Source organism: Arachis duranensis, chromosome 2, assembly GCF_000817695.3.
Source record: "Arachis duranensis cultivar V14167 chromosome 2, aradu.V14167.gnm2.J7QH, whole genome shotgun sequence".
Classification (NCBI taxonomy): Eukaryota; Viridiplantae; Streptophyta; class Magnoliopsida; order Fabales; family Fabaceae; genus Arachis; species Arachis duranensis.
The window spans coordinates 31886998-31906017 of record NC_029773.3 but is presented as its reverse complement, the minus strand read 5'-3'; the positions used below and the strand labels follow the sequence as shown (position 1 = coordinate 31906017).

Below are 19020 nucleotides of genomic sequence, written 5' to 3'. Positions count from 1 at the left end.
GAATTAGAGAAGAAAAATTGAATAATGTAAAAAAGTGGATGAGACCTACTATTTTGTTTTCCAATATTGAAAGGAAAAAGAAAAAAAAAACTTATTAGGTTTTTCTACTTTAATTTTAATATATTTTATAATTCAAAGATTAAATTGTTTTTTATAACATTTCTTTTCTTCTTATTTTCTTTTCATCCAAACACATCTAAAAAAAATAAAAATTCATGCAACTTTTTTTCCTTTCAACTTTCTTTCTCTCTATTTCTTTCTTTCCAACCAAACATAACTAAAGGATTTTAGAAATTCATCCACTTCCTTTCTTTTCTCTTCCTTTTTTTTCATTATCTTTCTTCTCCACTTTTATGCTTTGTTCCATCCAAACAAGCTCTAATAGTATTTTCTTTTAAGTTTTAATATATCCATTAAATTAGTATTCATGACTTGCGTAACTATTAGAAAAATTGTGTAACATATTGTTACTTATGGCAGTGTTTGGATAGTATCTTTTAGACAAGGACAGAAACACAAACACAAATACACTGTAAAATATAAACATAAAATACACATTTTTTATTATTATGTTTAGTGATGATGTACAAGACACATTGATCTAAACTAAATGTCATATTTACTATCACCATGTTGTATTCACTACAACACCACTACCAACATTGCTTTTCACCATCACTGCCATTAATTTTTCAATCTCAATCCAAATAACTATAAACTATCATCAAAATCTTTAAGCAAATAATCAAATCAATAATTTTATATATAAAAAAATTGAAACAAAAATTTAGACAAGAAAAAAAGAAACTTGAACATAATATATCTGGTGGAAAGAATAATGGGCAACAAAAAAATATAGGAAGCAAGCAAAATTTGAAAAACAGATATGAAGGCAACGAAGACAGATCTATATGCAGGGAGAGGCGACAGAAGTGTCAGCGCCTGTGCGAGCCAAGGAGAAAAAGAGGCAGGTGAAGGTATATCTGAAGGCAAGGAGAGGCAACAGAGGCGTCGTAGCTCGTTATTACGGTGACTTTTAAAGTATTTAATACTAAAATAGGATTGCGCCATTCTAGTAGCTCGTTATTACGGTGACTTTTAAAGTATTTAATACTAAAATAGGAGCCTGCTTAAGTCTTAAAACCGTATTTTTCAAAAGATCATTTATATACTGAAGCATAAATTCATGCATACAAAGAATATATATATATATTATATATATATATAGATAATATTAATTTACAAGCATATCATATCAAGTTTTTATCCCTCTAACAAAAACTTGTAAAGATAAGGACGAGAAAAATAAAATAACTAAAAAATACAAAAAAATCATGTAAACATAAAACGAAATAAACTCTTCATGACTTCTTTGTCCATACCCTGAAAAGGAAACACCTGTAGGGGAGTGACAAGATCGTCCTCGCTGGTTCTCACTATAGGGTTAGAGAATTGTTATAATAAGATACGTAAAAGTAAAACTGTTTTCAATATACAGTGATCGTTACCCGCCTTATGTATCCTTTCAAAAACCAGAGATTTATATTAAAAAAATCGAAATCCTTTTTAAAAGAGAAATCTGTTAATTCTTCAAAAATCCAAAATATTTTCTGTTTGTATCAATTATTACAAGTTTTTCCTGGACAGTATGCATGATGACCAAGCTATTCCAAACATAGGTTCATTAAGTCTATGCTGAATCAGTTTGATTTTTCATACTTTACTAAACCAAAAACATAAACCACTCACAACCTTTGACCTATCACATAATCAATCACGACCCTAGACCCAAACAACTCAATCAACAGCCAATTCACCACAATCAACTCAATTTCAATCACAAACATAAGAAAGAAAGTTCAAACACAATCAAAGCAGTTACCTCAAATAGAGCAATTAACAATTAAACATAATTATTCACATAGGCAAACCAATAACAATATGCATGCCCAAACAATGTCACATAGATACATATAATGAATGCCTGTCCTATGGCTGATGAGTCTCATCTTTTGGTTATAAAGCCAACCCGACATGTCCAGCTGCTAAACCCTGGAAAATCCCATGTGTGCGCATCCCCAAGAGTCTATGCATAGCTTTTTCTCAAATCATAAACAAATTCTACTCATTGGGGGAACTCTCGTGGAGTTAAAGTGTCCGTCCACATCTTGCGACGTAGGATCAACAGAGTATCGAGTCTCAACCTGAAGCACATGGTGGCAAGCCACTGCATCTATCCAAGAAAACTCGTATCTCAAATAAAGAAGTGCATACTCATATAATCATTCATATTCGATTCATTTAATCTCATTATAGCCATTTATCATCACACACATGCAGTGTATAAGCACTTCCTCAACAATTCATATCAAGTCAATCATCATTCATGTCATATGTTACTTTTCCTCAAATCACTTTATTTTGAAACCAAAATCAAACTCAGCTTTGTCTAAATTTTCAAAATCCTCATATCTCAAATTATTTAAGGCTCATAAGCCACTTTTTCCTCAAGATCAATTTCCTTTTAAAACGGAGCCACTCTATGTAACATTTTCTCAAAACTTCCAAATAATTCCAAGATCATATCAAGTGTAATTTTCTTTGAAAAGATTCAAAAGTCTTCACCTTCAAATCATCCGTTTAACTACTTTAAATCGGAGTTATGAATCGACTCTTTTGACAAAGTCTCAAGACTTTAAGAAGAACAACCAAATCCCTTTCCTTAAGTTCATTAAAATTCTCAAAAATCATGTTTTCTTGGTTTGAGTTAATCAAGTGAAATCCAAATAAAAACCAAATCATTTAGAACTAAAAAGCCAATCTGTTTGAACCAAAAATAATTTTCAATTTCATTCCTTAAAACCAATTCCTTAACTTTTCCAAAACGTTGCAAACGGGGTCATTTGATCAAAGTCCATTTTCTTTTAAATTCACTAAAACTCCTCCGAATGAAATTCTTAAGTCAAATTCAAAAATATAAACCCTTCTCACATTTAAAATAGCCTCAAAACATAAGTATTTTCTTAAGAAACAAAGCTTAATCATAGTTCTCTTTTCAATAATTCAATTCAAAACATAATTCACCACTTACTTAAATAATTCAAATAAAATAATATAAGTCTAAAATTCATAAATTTCAAAATATTTCAAATGAAGTCTCAAATTTTATAGAAATTTCGGCAGTACCTCTCCTAAACCTTGGACTTTGCCACCCTTTCTGGGTCCCAACCAAACCATTCCGCAACCCTTTTCAACGGATTCAAAACCAAATCAGTTTCCAAATAAACAGAATTCAGTCTTTCCAATATAAAAATTATTTCAAAAATCAAACCAATTTCAGCAACCTCCACTTTAACAAAATCAGTCAATAATTAAATCAATCAACAACCATATTTATCCAAGATAAATCAGACAATTCATAAGGCTTGAATAATCACCAAAATTACATTTTGCACATCAACATCAATTTATAACAATTTCAATCACAAAAGTAAGTTTTTAGAAAAAGTCTCTACCTCGACAAGTCAAAACCATAACCCAAACGCATCAACTGAACTCTTTTCTCTCAACCCGAAGTCAACGGCAACCAAAATCTCAGTTCCGAATGCTTTTTCAATAGCAAAAACAACCTTAATTACAACATGCAACCTCAATTACTAAATCCTAAAAAAAAATTAATATCGCAAAAACCTTAAAACACATAACAGAATAGTAATGGCGAGGATTCCGAGATATAGACACTTACTGGAATAAAAGAACGGTATAGTAGCCACTCTAAACTTATTCGGCAGTAGCTCCGACAGTAGTCAGAAGCTCCGGTGGTTCAGCAACAACCTCAATTTCGACATGCAAACCCATAAAATTAACCCTACAACATCCATACATCAAAATCCTCAACTACAGATAACCAAAACGATTATAATAAGAACTTCAGAGCGCGAGCAACTTACTGTGAAAAAGAAGAACGACGGAACTGGAGCAGCAGCTCCAACAGCAACCTCCGACAGTGGTGACGGAGACAGCTTCACGGACGGCGACGCGGTTTGGCGACGGGTCGGGCTAGGCGGCGATGGCTTCATGGATGTGACTGGGTGTGGCGGTCTCCAGTCTTGCAACCTTCTCGCTCACTCGCGAGCCTTCTCTCCCTGCAGCTCTATTCTCGACAGTGACGTGGCATGGTGCGCCATGACGGACGGTGGCGACGGTACAGGTTACGCGACGGTGACGGTGCGGACAGCAGGATGCAGTGGCGGCACTGAGCTCCTCCTCCCCTGGGCTCTCCCTCTCTTCTCTGTCAGCAGTGGCGGCGACGGTGGTAGTGATGCCCACCACGTCGCCTTCCCTTCTCCCCCTCTCCTTCATTCCTCGGTCCCTTCCCTCTTTCCTTTCTTCTTTCTTTCTTCTTTCATTTTTTTGTTTTCCTGCTGTTGTGTGTGTGTTGTGTGTGCGTTAAGTTTCTGAAGGAGGTAAGGGTAGCAGCTAGGGTTTTTGGAAATTTGGGGGAGTGTGGCTGTGATGTTGGGGTGTGGGTGAGTGTTGTTTAGTTCAGGTTAGGATTTGGGTAGAGTAAAGTTAAGGTTTGGAGTAGTTTCAGAAATTTTAATAAAAATAGAGGTAATAATGTAATTTTATAAAATAAATGAGAAAATAGAATAATAATAAAAAATTAAATTAAATATAAAGTATCTATCTTTAAAAATATTTTTTAATTATCAAATTTATAAATTATTTTTAGTTAAATATTAATTTAATAAAAATTAGAAATAGAGATAGTGGAAGAAAGTTTTGAAAGTAGTTACTTATTTGGGCAAGTGAGATTTAGGCTCTTTACACTACTTCTTTAAACAAATCAGGTATAGATTGAAGACCTTCTTTATGAGTTGAGTCTTTTATTTTTATTGGGTCTGATCCTATTTGCTAGGTCAGGATATAAATAGTAATATTGCATTATATTGAATTTTTTTCATTATATAATAAAGAAACGGATGATGATCATTTTTTTTTCTTTCAAAAAAATAACAAAAGAATATAAATTAAAATGTATTGTAATGTCCTATAAAATTATATGCTATTCAGTGTAATTGAGAGTAGAACAAGAAATACACAAATGAAAGGTAATTTGTATTGTAATGTCATATATGATCAAATCTGTTAAGCATTTAGTCTAACTAAAAGAAACACTAATGTAAGAGCCCGAATATTTAAAATTTAAAATATTGAGTTGATCAGGATTTATTATAATTGTTTAAGACTTTATATTTTAAAAATTATTTTACTAAAAATATTTAAGTCAAATTAATGATACTTTGAATTTAAATTAATTAGAATTCAGAGACTTTTATAGTAATTGAATAATTTTTTATTTAAAATTTAAAGTTTTAGTAATTGAAAAATATTAAGGATTTGTTAATTTAATTTAAATAATTAAAATTTAAGGTTTAATACTTTAATTTTATGAACTAAAAAAATTAATTAGATTATCTCTAATTTTAAATTAGAGTACTTATAAAAAATTAGTTGTTCCGGGGGTTACCTGAAACGTTGAATAGGTCGGTCTTGGGCGGGATGTTTAGTCCGGTTGACAGCGCCCGACTTGATTGCGTCGAGGTGTGGCTTGCTCTGATCTTCTGCCAGGAGATGGGGGGTGGTACCTGAAAGAGACTCTGATACTTAAGTTAGCAAGGGACTTTAGGCAGGTTCTTGGTAGAATTGGAGTATGAGTTATACATGGGGGCTCCAGTGTATTTATAGTAGAATAAATGACCTCCCATAGGGAGAGGATCCTTATCTTATCTTATCTTATATCTTCTGGTTAGAATCTTATCATTGGGCAACCGCTTTTGGGAGGCGATGACTTCGCTTCTTTGGGCCTTCTGGTGGTTTTCCGACCTCCTAAGAAGATGTCGGGGGAGGTGAGAAGGTTTCTCTTGAGGTCGGCCCTTTTATTCTTTACCGACCCGACCCTAAAGCTCTGGTCAGGGTATGAATAGTTTCCCTTCTTGAGTTTCAATCTTTTTGATAGGTCGTGTTCAAGCATCCTTTGGTCGGATGCGTCTGTCTCTGAGTAAGTCAGGCCTTTTGTTCTTCTCGGGCGGGCTTTATGTCTTTTAATCTTTTGAAATGCGAAGCATCTGTTTTAAATGCTGCACCAGTTACAAGCGCAACAATATCTTCGGTATCTGCGAGCGCTTTTAAGGCTAATTGATTGGGTCCTTTATTCCCACTTTGCCGTTTTGATTTTCCCTCCCTTTGCTATGTTTGAATTCTTAGGGATTCTTCCATTTTTCAGTTTTTGCCTCCACCTGTTTCGTTACTCAGAGAAAGAAGCTTTCTTTCGTTGACCCTTGGGCTGCCCCAATTCTCCAAGATTTATTTCTTTTCTTGGATTTTCGGCACTTTCATCTTTTTGGTGGGGATCGATCGTGACTTGCTGCTTGCTCGTCACCTTTCTACTTTCTCCCCTTTCTTTCAGGTTGGTATATATTTTTTTTCCATTTCGTGCCCTTTCTTGATGATGATCTGGCTTTCCCCTTGTAATATGATTCTTCTTCGTTTTCGTGTTTACTTCTGGTGGTGTTGCATGTTTGCTGTCATTTCAAAGTTTGGGTAAAGTTTTGATTTTTTTCTGCTGCTGCTGGATGGTTAGGGTTTCCGTATTTTGAATTACGCTTTGCCTGTTTTTGTTATCGTCTCCAAAGGGTGTCTCTGGGTTCCGGTATCAGTCGCTTTGGTTTGTTTTTTGTCTTTAGCTGAGTTGCTGGTACTGACGTTCTTCATTTTTGTTGCTGTAAGTGTAGTGTCTATGTCTTGTAAGAATCTTATCAAAATGTCTACAAAGGTTCCTCTTGGTATGGCCGATTGGCTAGATTCCATAGTGTTGTGTTGTGTGACGGTGGCAGATCGGGAATATTGTGAAATGTTTAGAAGGTTCCATAGGGTATGTCTGAATAGGGAGGATGAGAAAGACTATGAGTTGGTCGCCCTTGATCCTGAGGAGAGGGATAGTTTTCCCCCTTTAAGTCGGATAGAGCGTCTGTTTTTCTATGCCTATGACTACTTCTTTACCAAGTTAGGTATTACCCTTCCTTTTACCGACTTTGAAACCGAGATCCTTTGGACATGCAATCTTGCTCCTACTCAGCTTCATCCCAACTCCTAGGCCTTCATGAAGATTTTTTAGCTTTTGTGTCAGGAGCTGGGTGTCTGACATTCTCTTTGTTTATTTTTATACTTGTTCGTTTTGACAAAGCCTGGGGTGGCCAAGAAGAAGGCTTCTTGGATCTCTTTCCAGGCTAACCAAGGCAGAAAGGTTTTTGCTATTTTTGATGACTCCTTCCACGACTTTAAAAATTTTTATTTCAAGGTCCGGATGGATGAGGTCCATCCCTTCTTTTTAGATGAGAATAAGGAGCCCACTTTTCCATTTTGGTGGCAAGAGAATACTATAGTGGTCAAGTACACTTTAGAGAGCCTAGACGAGGTGGAGAGGGCCTTTGTGGGTGTGCTGGAGGAGCACTGGGGGCAACCTCCTCATTTGGACACCGAAAAGTTCTTCGGAATCTGATTCTATGAAGTTTCTTCGTAAAACTAATTAAGAAGACTGTGGCTGCTCAGAATTTACAAAGGAAGGCGGCCGGGGAGAGCACCTCTCAGCTTCCTCCTAAAAAGCCGGACTCGGGTCCTCAAGGTCTGAGGAAGGTCATTCCAACCCCTAACGTCCGTTTGGTTCCTACCGACCCGCCTATGGCAAGCTCTGGTGCTACTTCCTCTCCTTTTTCCTCCAGTCCTGCTCCTAAGAAGCAGAAGACATCTGGTGCTGTCAATATTAACGATAAAGATTTTGACGATCTGGCCTGGACTGAGGAGTATATTGCTCCTTATGGTTTTATTTCTACAGACGATGTGTCCATTCTCAACCACTTTCAATATATGGCCCGTAACTGTGTCTGGATGGCTAACCTGAACGCCGTCTTGGCGAGGGAGTTTAAGAAATCTCCTATTAATGCCACCAGCACATTCCTTGGGAGTGACAAGGCTGAATTTGAGAGGGTTGATGGTTTGAGGGCCAAACTGGAGGCAAAGAATGTGGGACTAGAGCTTTCGCTGGAGAAAGAGAAATCCTAAGCTACCGCGGCTGAAGTCACTTCTAATTTTGGCGGAGGAGATGGCAAAGAAGGCCGAGGAGAGCTATACCCGGATGTATGTTGAACTCCTTGAGGTAAAGGAGAAGCTTCAGTCGGCCTATGATGATTACGCTGAGCTGCAGAGTCACGTAGTGAATGGCATGACCACTGTGTATGAGAATCTGAAGGAGTAGGTCCGGGTTTTGGTTTCCGATCTTGACCTCTCCTTATTCAGTAAGGATAATGTGGTAGTAGATGGTAATATTATGCCTGCACCGGATGAGGATGAGGTCCCTGCGCCCGACCCGAAGACCAAGGCTTCCCCGACCCCTTCTGTTGAGGCCACCCAGTCTGAGGCCGGCCCTGATGTGGAGATCTTGAATAGGCCAGACGGCATTGTTGGGACAGTTCCGATCTCGATCATTCCTCTTCTTCCCCAGGATGCAGCCACGGGAGAGAAGCTCGACCCTTTGTGACTTCTACTTTTAAGTCCTCTTTATGAACAATTTATATTATGTGTTGGTATGGTTAGGTTTGTGAGCCTTTGGTGGATATTTTTGTAATGACTTGTAGTTTAAACACTTTACTTTGTAGTTACCTCCGACAACTTTCTTAGCTTTAATGTTTAATCCCTTGGAGTGGTCTGATTTGTTTTTCAACAACTTTTGCGAGTGGCGTTTGGTTTTGGCTTTTAGCCGCTTCTTGAGGTAGTATTCCTGGTGAGCTTCTACCTTTGGTTGCTCGGCATTATTGTGCTTTACCTTTTAGCTATCTTTGACAGCTTTCATGGATAACATCCGAGTTGCTTTGGCTTTGTTCCTGGCCACAAGCTTGTTGGTTGGTTTTCTTTTGCTTTTTAGTTGCTTCTTGGCAAATTTTAGCTAGCATTCGTGTTTTTGGGCCTTTAGTTGCGTTCTAACGTTTTTTAAGTAGTGCTCTTTTCAAACTTCTACCTTTCAGCTGTTACTTAACAACTTTTAGGAGTAGTGATCACTTTAAACTTTTACTTTTAGAGGTCCCTTTGATTGTTGGTGGCTTTTAGGCATTTGTCCGACCATCGTGTGGTCGAGGTATATATCATTCCTTTTTAGTTATCCTTTCGATGGTCTAACTTCTCTGTCGGGCCTTCTTAAGTTATTTCTGCAACTCTGTTTTTTATCCGACCTTGTTAGGTCACTTTGTACGAGTTGCTTTTATAACTTCTCACATTAATTTGAGTCTCGTCGCTTTATCTTGTCGACCTTTTCTGGTCAGAGAATGATTTTTGTGTTTTTTTGAGCGTAAATTAATGCACCTTAGTAAGAAACATTTTAAGGAATGGTAGATGTTATTAAGATAAAATGCAAGGAATGGAAATTTCTATACATGCCTGGTTACCCTGTAATTCTGGCCCCCCTTAATTCTTGACCTGGTGTCTCATTAAAAAACCTTTTGCTGGGAAAAAGAGTGCACCTTGGTTCAAGACTTTCTAACTATAGTACATTCTCAGGTTACAGGTGTGCCATGACCTCGGGAGTTCCCGCCCTTGGAGGTCGGCCACCTTATAGTAACATTTTCCTAGTACTTCTACAACCCTGTATGGTCCTTTCCAATTTGCAGCTAGCTTGTTTTCTCCCAACTTGCCTGCTCCGATGTTGTTTCAGATCAGGATAAGGTCATTGGTTGCAAAGCTTACTTGGATTACCTTCCGGTTACACCTTAGTGCCATTCGACTCTTCAAGGCTTCCTCCCTAATTTGAGCTCTTTCCCGGACTTCTAGAAGCATGTCGAGCTCTTCTCTCTGTGCTTGAGAGTTAATTTCCTCATTGTAGAAGATCATTCTAGGGATCTTCCGTCTACTTCAACGGGAATCATTGACTCCATTCCATAAGTAAGTCGGAAAGGTAATTCTCCCATGGTGGAATGTGGCATTGTTCGATATGTCCATAGGACTTGGGGGAGCTCTTCGGCCCAAGCTCACTTTGCGTCCTGTAGCCGGCGTTTCAACCCGACCAGTATGACCTAACTTGCTGCTTCCACTTGTCCGTTGGCCTGTGGGTGTTCCACTGAGGTGAATTGGTGTTTGATATTTAAGTCGGCCACTAGGTTTCTGAAATCGTATCGGTGAACTGAGTTCCATTGTCCGTGGCGATGGAGTAAGGGACCCCAAACCTTGTGACAATGTTTCTGTATAGGAATTTTCGACTTTGCTGGGCAGTGGCGGCGGCTAGGGGTTCTGCCTCAATCCACTTTGTGAAGTAGTCTATTCCCACTATGAGGAATTTGACTTGCCCTGATCCTTGGGGAACTGGCCCGAGGAGGTCGGGTTTCTATTTCGCGAATGGCTAATACGAGGTGATGCTAATAAGCTCTTCTGGTGGGGCTCTGTGAAAGTTGGCGTGATTCTGGCAAGGAGGGCATGTTTTTAGGAACTTGGCCGCTTCCTTTTGTAAGGTCAGCCAGTAGAAGTCGGCTCGGATCACTTTCTTGGATAGTGCCCGAGCTCTGAGGTGATTGCCGCACATGCCGCTGTGAACGTCCTCCAGGACTTCCTTTGTGTCGAAGGTCAGGATGCATTTGAGGAGGGGTGCCGAGATCCCTCTTCTGTACAGAACGTCGTGTACTAGACTGTAGTGTTGCGCCTTCCTTATGAGCCTTTTTGCGTCTTTCCTTTCTGTGGGTAGGGTTTCGAACTTGAGGTAGTTGATTATAGGAGTCATCCAACCTTAGTCTTGGTCCGATATCCTTAACACCTTCTCTTCCTTTGAGACTGATGGGCATTGTAAGGTTTCTTGGATGAGACTTCTGTTATTGTCCCCTGGCTTGGTGCTGGCTAGTTTTGAGAGCGCGTCAGCTCGGGTGTTTTGTTCTCGGGGTATGTACTGGACCTCTGATGAATCCATATTTAATGATGATTTTTGGTTAGAATTTAATGGATTCCATTACATAAACTTGCACTTATTTCCTTGAATAGCATGCTTTTGAACTTTCCTCCCAAATTGTGCTTGATTATGAAAATATGCTCTTTTGTGCTTAATTTGATCTATTTTATTCCATTTGCCTTCCATTCAATGTCTTGATGTGTTTGTGAGTGATTTCAGGTGTATAAGGTGGGAATGGTTTGGAGAAGATGGAAGAAGAGCATGTAAAGTGGAGGAAACATGAAGAATCAAAGAAGATGAGTTCAGAGACGTGTGTGTGTGCACAGCATCTTGTGCATACGCACAGGAGCCCAAGCAGAGTGCGTGGACCATTTTGAGCACGTCGCGCATCCATTTAAGCATCGCCTAGTGTGCGTGTGCACAGCTACTTGTGCGTACGCACAGGATGGGATTTTTCACAAAATGTGTGGACGCACACGCCTGTGCGTCTGCACAGGTGTCCGCGCATGACTTCATTAAAAAAGCACGTGACTCACGATTTGAGGGCTTTGGAGGCCCATTTTTGATGTCTCTTATCCCATATTGGAGGGAATGAAGGACATAACATAGGATATCATTAGTGTAGATTTTAGGAATAGTAGTAGAGGTTTTTAGTTTTAGTTTTCTCTAAGTTTTTCATCTTCTCTATTTGGGTTAATCTTAGGGTTTTGCTTTCAAAATGCCATTTCTATTTTTTATCTTGGATTTTTCTAATCTCATTGTAAGTATTCTCTTGTTATTACTCTTTATAGTTACATTGTCATTACTCTTTCTTCTATTTCAAGTTATAGCTTAATTTTACTTTTCTTTTGAAATTTCAATTTCTTGTTGATGAATTTATTGTTTGATGGTTTTTCTATGCTTTTTATTGTCATTCTTGTTGATTGAGATCAAGTGTTGCTTTTAGCTTCAAGCCTATTCTTATTTTTCTCATGTTTAAGCTTTTTGCTCACCAAGTGTTTGACAAAATGTCAAACATGGTTTTAGGCTAAATTTTTGTCTCTTGGCTTGGGTAAAGTGAGCAATTAGGTTCATAGAGTTGGAATGTCCAACATTTAGTAACAATTCTTGGATTGTTGATTGTTCTTGTTCCCACTAACGCTAAGTTGTTACTAAGGCAATTAGCAAGCAATTGAGGATTTGTGGATTAAGAACACTTATGCTCATTTAACTTACCTTCCAATGTGAGGGTTGATCAAGTGAGACTAATCTATCATAATTGTCATAGTTGTGGTTCCAACAAGGAAAGGATCCTTAGCTCACTCCAAGCCAAGACCCCTTTTTATGCTTTCAATTTTCCATATATTGCTATGTTAATCTCTTTTATACTTTACTTGTTCATTGGTGCACGAAATTGTGATCATCAACAATGGCGCCAATAAACTTGGTAGCGCTCTCAAACGTGAATCACACTTTGTCACAACTCCGCACAACTAACCAGCAAGTGCACTGGGTCGTCCAAGTAATAAATCTTACGTGAGTAAGGGTCGATCCTACGAAGATTATTGGTATGAAGCAAGCTATGGTCATCTTGTAAATCCCAGTTAGGCGGATAATAATTGGTTATGGAGTTTCCGAATAATAATAATAAATAAACAGAAAATAAAGATAGAAATAATTATGTAAATCATTGATGGGAATTTCAGATAGGCGTATGAAGATGCTGTGCTCCTTCTGAATCTCTGCTTTCCTACTGCTTTCATCCAATCCTTCTTACTCCTTTCCATGGCAAGCTGTATGTAGGGCATCACCGTTGTCAATGGTTACATCCCATCCTCTCAGTGAAAAAGGTCCAAATGCTCTGTCACAGCACGGCTAATCATCTGTCGGTTCTCGATCATGCCGGAATAGAATCCATTGATTCTTTTGCGTTTGTCATCACGCCCAACAATCGCGAGTTTGAAGCTCGTCACAGTCATTCAATCCCTGAATCCTACTCGGAATACCATAGATAAGGTTTAGACTTTCCGGATTCTCATGAATGCCGCCATCAATTCTAGCTTATACCACGAAGATTCTGATTAAGGAATCCAAGAGATATGCGTTTGGTCTAAGGTAAAACGGAAGTGGTTGTCAGTCACGCATTCATAGGTGAGAATGATGATGAGTGTCACGGATCATCACATTCGTCATGGTGAAGTACAACGAATATCTTAGAATAGGAATAAACTGAATTGAATAGAAAATAGTAGTAATTGCATTAAAACTTGAGGTGCAGCAGAGCTCCACACCCTTAATCTATGTTGTGTAGAAACTCCACCATTGAAAATACATAAGTGATGAAGATCCAGGCATGGCCGAATGGCCAGCCCCCATGAATGATCAATATTCTCCTAAGATGAATAATAGAATAAAACTGAGACCAAAGATGACTAATACAATAGTAAAGTGTCCTATTTATACTAGACTAGCTACTAGGGTTTACAAAAGTAAGTAATTGATGCAGAAATCCACTTCCGGGGCCCACTTGGTGTGTGCTTGGGCTGAGCTTGAGCTTTACACGTGCAAAGGCTTCTTTTGGAGTTGAACGTCAAGTTGTAACGTGTTTTTGGTGTTCAACTCTGGTTCGTGACGTGTTTCTGGCGTTTGACTCCAGAATGCAACATGGAACTGGCGTTGAGCGCCAGTTTATGTCGTCTAATATCGAATAAAATATGGACTATTATATATTGATGGAAAGCTCTGGATGTCTACTTTCCAATGCCATTGAGAGCGCGCCATTTGGAGTTCTGTAGCTGCAGAAAATTCATTTCGAGTGCAGGAAGGTCAGAATCCCACAACATTAGCAGTCCTTTGTCAGCTTTCTATCAGAGTTTTGCTCAGGTACCTCAATTTCAGCCAGAAAATACCTGAAATAAAAAAAAAAATACACAAACTCATAGTAAAGTCCAGAAATGTAAATTTAGCATAAAAACTAATGAAAACATCCCTAAAAGTAGCTAGATCCTACTAAAAACTACCTAAAAACAATGCCAAAAAGCGTATAAATTATCCGCTCGTCATTCATATTATATAGTTGGTTCTTTAATTTATTTATTAGTTCAATCGTTACAATTTTGCATGTTCTTTTATTGCTTTATATGTTTATTTCTTCATTCACAACCCCTTGATCACTACAATCAGAATTTGTATACTCATTGCCCTTAAGTGATTCCTTGGAAGACGACCCGGGAGTCAATTACTCTCAGTTTTAAATTGGTTTTGAGTTGTGTCACATCTTGTGAAATTCCAATTTGATCGGCGGCCGATTGTTGGGTTTGGTCTATGCTTGCAACGTTTATCCTCTTTTAGTGTGAAAATCCAAACCTATGTGATTGGTCGTCTCCATCAAATTTTGGCGTCGTTGCCGGGGAACTTCACTTTAAGTGCAATGTGTGCTATGATTTTGGTTGTGTAAATATGTGAATATTGTGAATATTTGATTTTTGGTTTGCTACTTGGCATTAATTGTAGGTACTACTTTTCTCTTTAGTTAGTCTTGGTAGTTGTAGATTGTTAAGTTAGTTCTTGTTTACTTGCATACTTTTGTTTTGCTTTTCATAATTGCATTCATTGCCTCATCAGTTGAATGACACGGTCGCTTCCAGACCCGAGCTTGGCCACTTTTGATCCAGAAATTGAAAGAACTTTAACCTGTATAAGGCAAGCTCGGCGCTGGCTAGCTTTCGTGCATAGTGAATCAAGCTCCCTTGAGGATCACTCCCATTCACTTTCACCACCAATCTGTGACCATCATTCTCCAATCAACGAGGAGACTCTCTATTCATCTGTGGGGAGTACTGAATTATCTTTGAGTGACTCAGGTGACACAATCATGGCGGACCCACCACGAAGGATCACTTTGAAGGAAGCCAGAGCTCCTGATCTCACCTTGCAACCACTTCAGATTCTGTATCCGGCCTTGGATCCAAATTTTGAGCTTAAGCCTGGCACAATCAACTTGCTCCCTAAGTATAATGGATTGCCTGGGGAAGATCCTCTGAAGCACCTTAAGGATTTCTAAGTTGCTTGTGCAACTACAAGAAGACATGGAGCGAATGAAGCTGCGATATTGGTCTTCGCTTTCCCTTTCTCTTTGGAGGGAAAAGCAAAGGAATGGTTTTATACTCAACTGGGGAAAGTTAGATCCAATTGGGACTTGTTGCGGAAAGAATTCTTCGAAAAGTTCTACCCTCCTTAGAAAATAGACAAGTTGCAAAGAGAGATCTCTTGCATTGTGCAACGAGATGGGGAGACTTTGTATGAATATTGGGAGAGATTTAAGAAGTTTCTGGAGGCTTGCCCTCACCACCGGATTGATGAGTTGGTTCTGATAAGTTATTTCTGTCAAGGAATGCACCACCAAGACAAGCTTCTCCTAGATGCCGCAGTGGAGGATCATTGACCAAAAATAAGACCGCAGTAGAAGCATGGGAAGTTATATCGAACCTAGCGGATTCAACTCAACACTCTAGGGCAAGGAGTTCGCAACCAAAAGCTGTGAATGGAGTTTCTCCCTCCGGAGATGCTATTTTGACTAAGACCCTCGGTGAGATGACGATTTTGTTGAGGCAAATCACCCAGGGGCAACAAATCCCTCAAGCTTTGATAAATACTCCACCTCAACCTCCTAGGACCAAAGGACTATCAAGGATATGTGGTGTTTGTGCTTGTACTACTCATTACACTGATGATGGCCCCAAATCAAAGAGGACACTACATTGGTGGTTGCTAACCCTTACCCACAAAGACTCAACTACAACCAAGGATCTTACCCACAAGGAGGTAATCAAAAGCAAGGGTGGAGAGATAACTCAAACCAAAGGTGGAACCAAGCTCCCCAAGCTCAACCTAATCAAAATGCTCAAGTCTACTACCATCAATACCCCCAAGGTCAACCACAATACCAACAACCATAACAACAACCCCCACAACCTCCATCTCAAGTGAAGTATCAACATCCAAACTGTCGATCCAATCCCTCTCAAATTAACCAAGCCTTTCCCTCCAATCAATCCCACATAAATGACATAATTCACACCTTCATGCAAGAACAAAGAGAGTTCCATAAGAAACAAGACGCTTACATGGCTACAATAGCCGAAGCCCTTACCCGTTTAACTCTCCCTCCTCAAACCACATAAAGCACCCAACAAGCTTCAACCTCAAGTAGTTTTTCCTCCTAACCTCAACCCAATCCTAAAGGAAGCATAAATGCCATTACTCTTAGAAGTGGTACTAAGTTGGATAAGAATGTGGCTATAACTTCAAAGTTGAATGAGGAGACAAACAATGAAGAGGTAGGAGATGAAGTAGATGTGATGAAGAGTGAAGATGAAAATGTTGATAAAAATGAGAAAGAACCACCAAAGGTTAAGGAGCCAAAGAGAAAGACCTTGCTTGAAGAGCCTTTGCCCATCCCATTTCTAACTTTAGCCAAGAAAGCAAAGAAGCAAGAAGATCTTGACCCCACTGTGGTGAAAGTTTTTGAAAAAGTTGAAGTTACCATCCCTCTCTTTCAAGCCATTCAACAAGTGCCGAAATACACCAAGTTCTTTAAGGATATTTGTACTCACAAAGACAAGTTTGGCGACCTCAACAAAAAGCTGGTAGATGATTCTATCTCTTCTTTACTTCCTGAAAAATGCAATGATCCCGGCCCATGTTTGGTTACTTGCTTGATTGGTGGGACTAAGTTCATGGACTGTATGTGTGATTCGGGGGGCGTGTGTGAGCATCATGCCACTCCCCATCTATGAAAGACTGAACTTATCTCCCCTAAAGAGGTCCAGGTCGAGGTTTGTATTAGCCGACAAGAGTATTGTGTCAATTGTGGGGATTGCAGAAAATGTCATAGTCAATATTCAAGGATTGCTCTTTCCAACTGATTTTCACATTTTGGAGACCCCTCCTATTGACCCAACTAAGCCATTGGCATGATCCTGAAAGGAGACGCAAAAGAATCACTAATATGGTTTCTACGAGATAATGTTGATCTCTTCGCATGGAAAGCTGCCGACATGCCAGGCATAGACCCCGAACTAATGACCCACAAGCTGGCAGTCTACCCGGGATCCCGGCCGGTACAACAAAGACGAAGAAAACTCGGGCCTAACTGGTCTCAAGCTGTAGAAGAACAAGTACAAGCACTACTAGAGGTAGGGTTCATAAGAGAAGTTAAATACCCACTATGGCTAGCAAACGTCGTCTTGGTGAAAAAGTCAAATGGGAAGTGGCGAATGTGCACCGACTACACCGACCTCAACAAAGCCTACCCAAAAGACCCTTATCCACTCCCAAGCATCGATGCTCTAGTCGATGCCTCATCAGGATATAACTATCTCTCGTTCATGGACGCATACTCAGGCTACAACCAGATTCCAATGTATCCACCGGATCAAGAATAGACCTCGTTTCTCACACCAAAAGCAAATTATTGCTATATCGTAATGCCTTTCGGCCTTAAGAATGCGGGAGCCACTTATCAAAGGCTAATGAATAAAGTTTTTTCAGACCACATCGGAAAAATCATGGAGGTCTATGTGGACGATATGTTGATAAAGACACAAAGTGAAAAAATATTACTAACCGACTTGGTTCAAGTGTTCAACACCATACGGAAGCACGACATGCGACTCAACCCGGCTAAATGCACCTTCACAGTAGAGGCAGGAAAATTCCTGGGCTTCATGCTCACACAAAGAGGAATCGAGGCAAATCCAGATAAATGCCAGGCCATACTCAACATTAAAAGCCCGACCTGCGTCAAAGAAGTCCAACAACTCAATGGGAGACTGGCGGCCTTGTCCAGATTCCTAGCAGGGTCACCAATAAGATCCCTCCCCTTCTACGCTACCTTAAGGAAGGAAAAAAACTTCGAGTGGACAACGGAATGTGAACAAGCCTTCTGAGACTTTAAAGAATTCCTGGGACAGCCCCCCATCCCATCTCGACCACGAGAGGGAGAACCACTCATACTATACCTCGCCGTAGGAAGTCGGACAATAGCCTCAGCACTAATTAGAGAAGATGAAGGGGGACAACAACCCGTCTACTTCATTAGTAAAGCACTACAGGGGTCAGAGCTGAACTACCAGAAAATAGAAAAGTTCGCCTATGCTTTAATACTCACATCCCGACGACTTCGCCCATACTTCCAAGCGCACACCATCAAAGTTCAGACCAACCAGCCCATAAAAGAGATACTACAGAAAACAGATCTAGCAGGAAGAATCCTACAGTGGGAAATCAATTTGTCTGAGTTTGACCTCCAATACGAGGCACGGACAGCCATCAAATCACAATACCTAGCCGACTTCATTGCAAAATTCACAAACACCACAGAAATCCCCATAGAGTGGAACATATACGTGGACGGTTCCTCAAATAAAGCCAGAAGCGGTGCAGGTGTGATAATCGAAAGCAACCAAGGAACCCAACTTGAGCTTTCCCTGAAATTCGAATTCCCGGCCTCAAACAACCAGGCGGAATATGAAGCGTTATTAGCTGTTTGAAGCTGGCTAGGGAAGTTGGAGCTCAGAAACTCAACATCTACAGTGACTCACAAGTCGTTACCTCGCAAATAACGGGAAGCTACCAAGCCAAAGATCCTACCATGAAAAAATATTTGGATAAAACCAAAGAACAGCTCGGACAACTTGGAGAATATTGGGAGGCTGGCCATTCGGCCATGCCTAGACCTTGTTCTTATGTATTTTCAACGGTGGAGTTTCTACACACCATAGATTGCACGATGCATGGTTGATCGCCTGACAACCGAGTGCTCGCCTGACAAACGAGCCAGCCATTTCGTGAGATCAGAGTCTTCGTGGTATAGGCTAGAACAGATGGCGGCATTCAAGAGAATCCGGAAGGTCTAACCTTGTCTGTGGTATTCTGAGTAGGATTCAATGATTGAATGACTGTGACATGCTTCAAACTCCTGAGGACGGGGCGTTAGTGACAGACGCAAAAGAATCACTGGATTCTATTCCGGCCTGATTGAGAACCGACAGATG

The 19020-nt window shown here is 39.7% G+C and overlaps 1 long non-coding RNA gene and 1 other non-coding gene across 2 annotated transcripts; both read right to left on the bottom strand.

Moving 5' to 3' along the window:
- Positions 1-1878: 1878 nt before the first annotated feature.
- LOC107474183 (uncharacterized) lies at positions 1879-4566 on the bottom strand. The gene is made up of 2 exons (XR_008005658.1): positions 3951-4566; positions 1879-3868 (listed from the first exon to the last, which is right to left on the bottom strand). It is a non-coding gene; the product is annotated as an uncharacterized LOC107474183 (long non-coding RNA).
- Positions 4567-15212: 10646 nt separating this feature from the next.
- Positions 15213-15319, bottom strand: LOC127745059 (small nucleolar RNA R71). The gene has a single exon (XR_008006249.1). It is a non-coding gene; the product is annotated as a small nucleolar RNA R71 (small nucleolar RNA).
- Positions 15320-19020: the final 3701 nt, after the last annotated feature.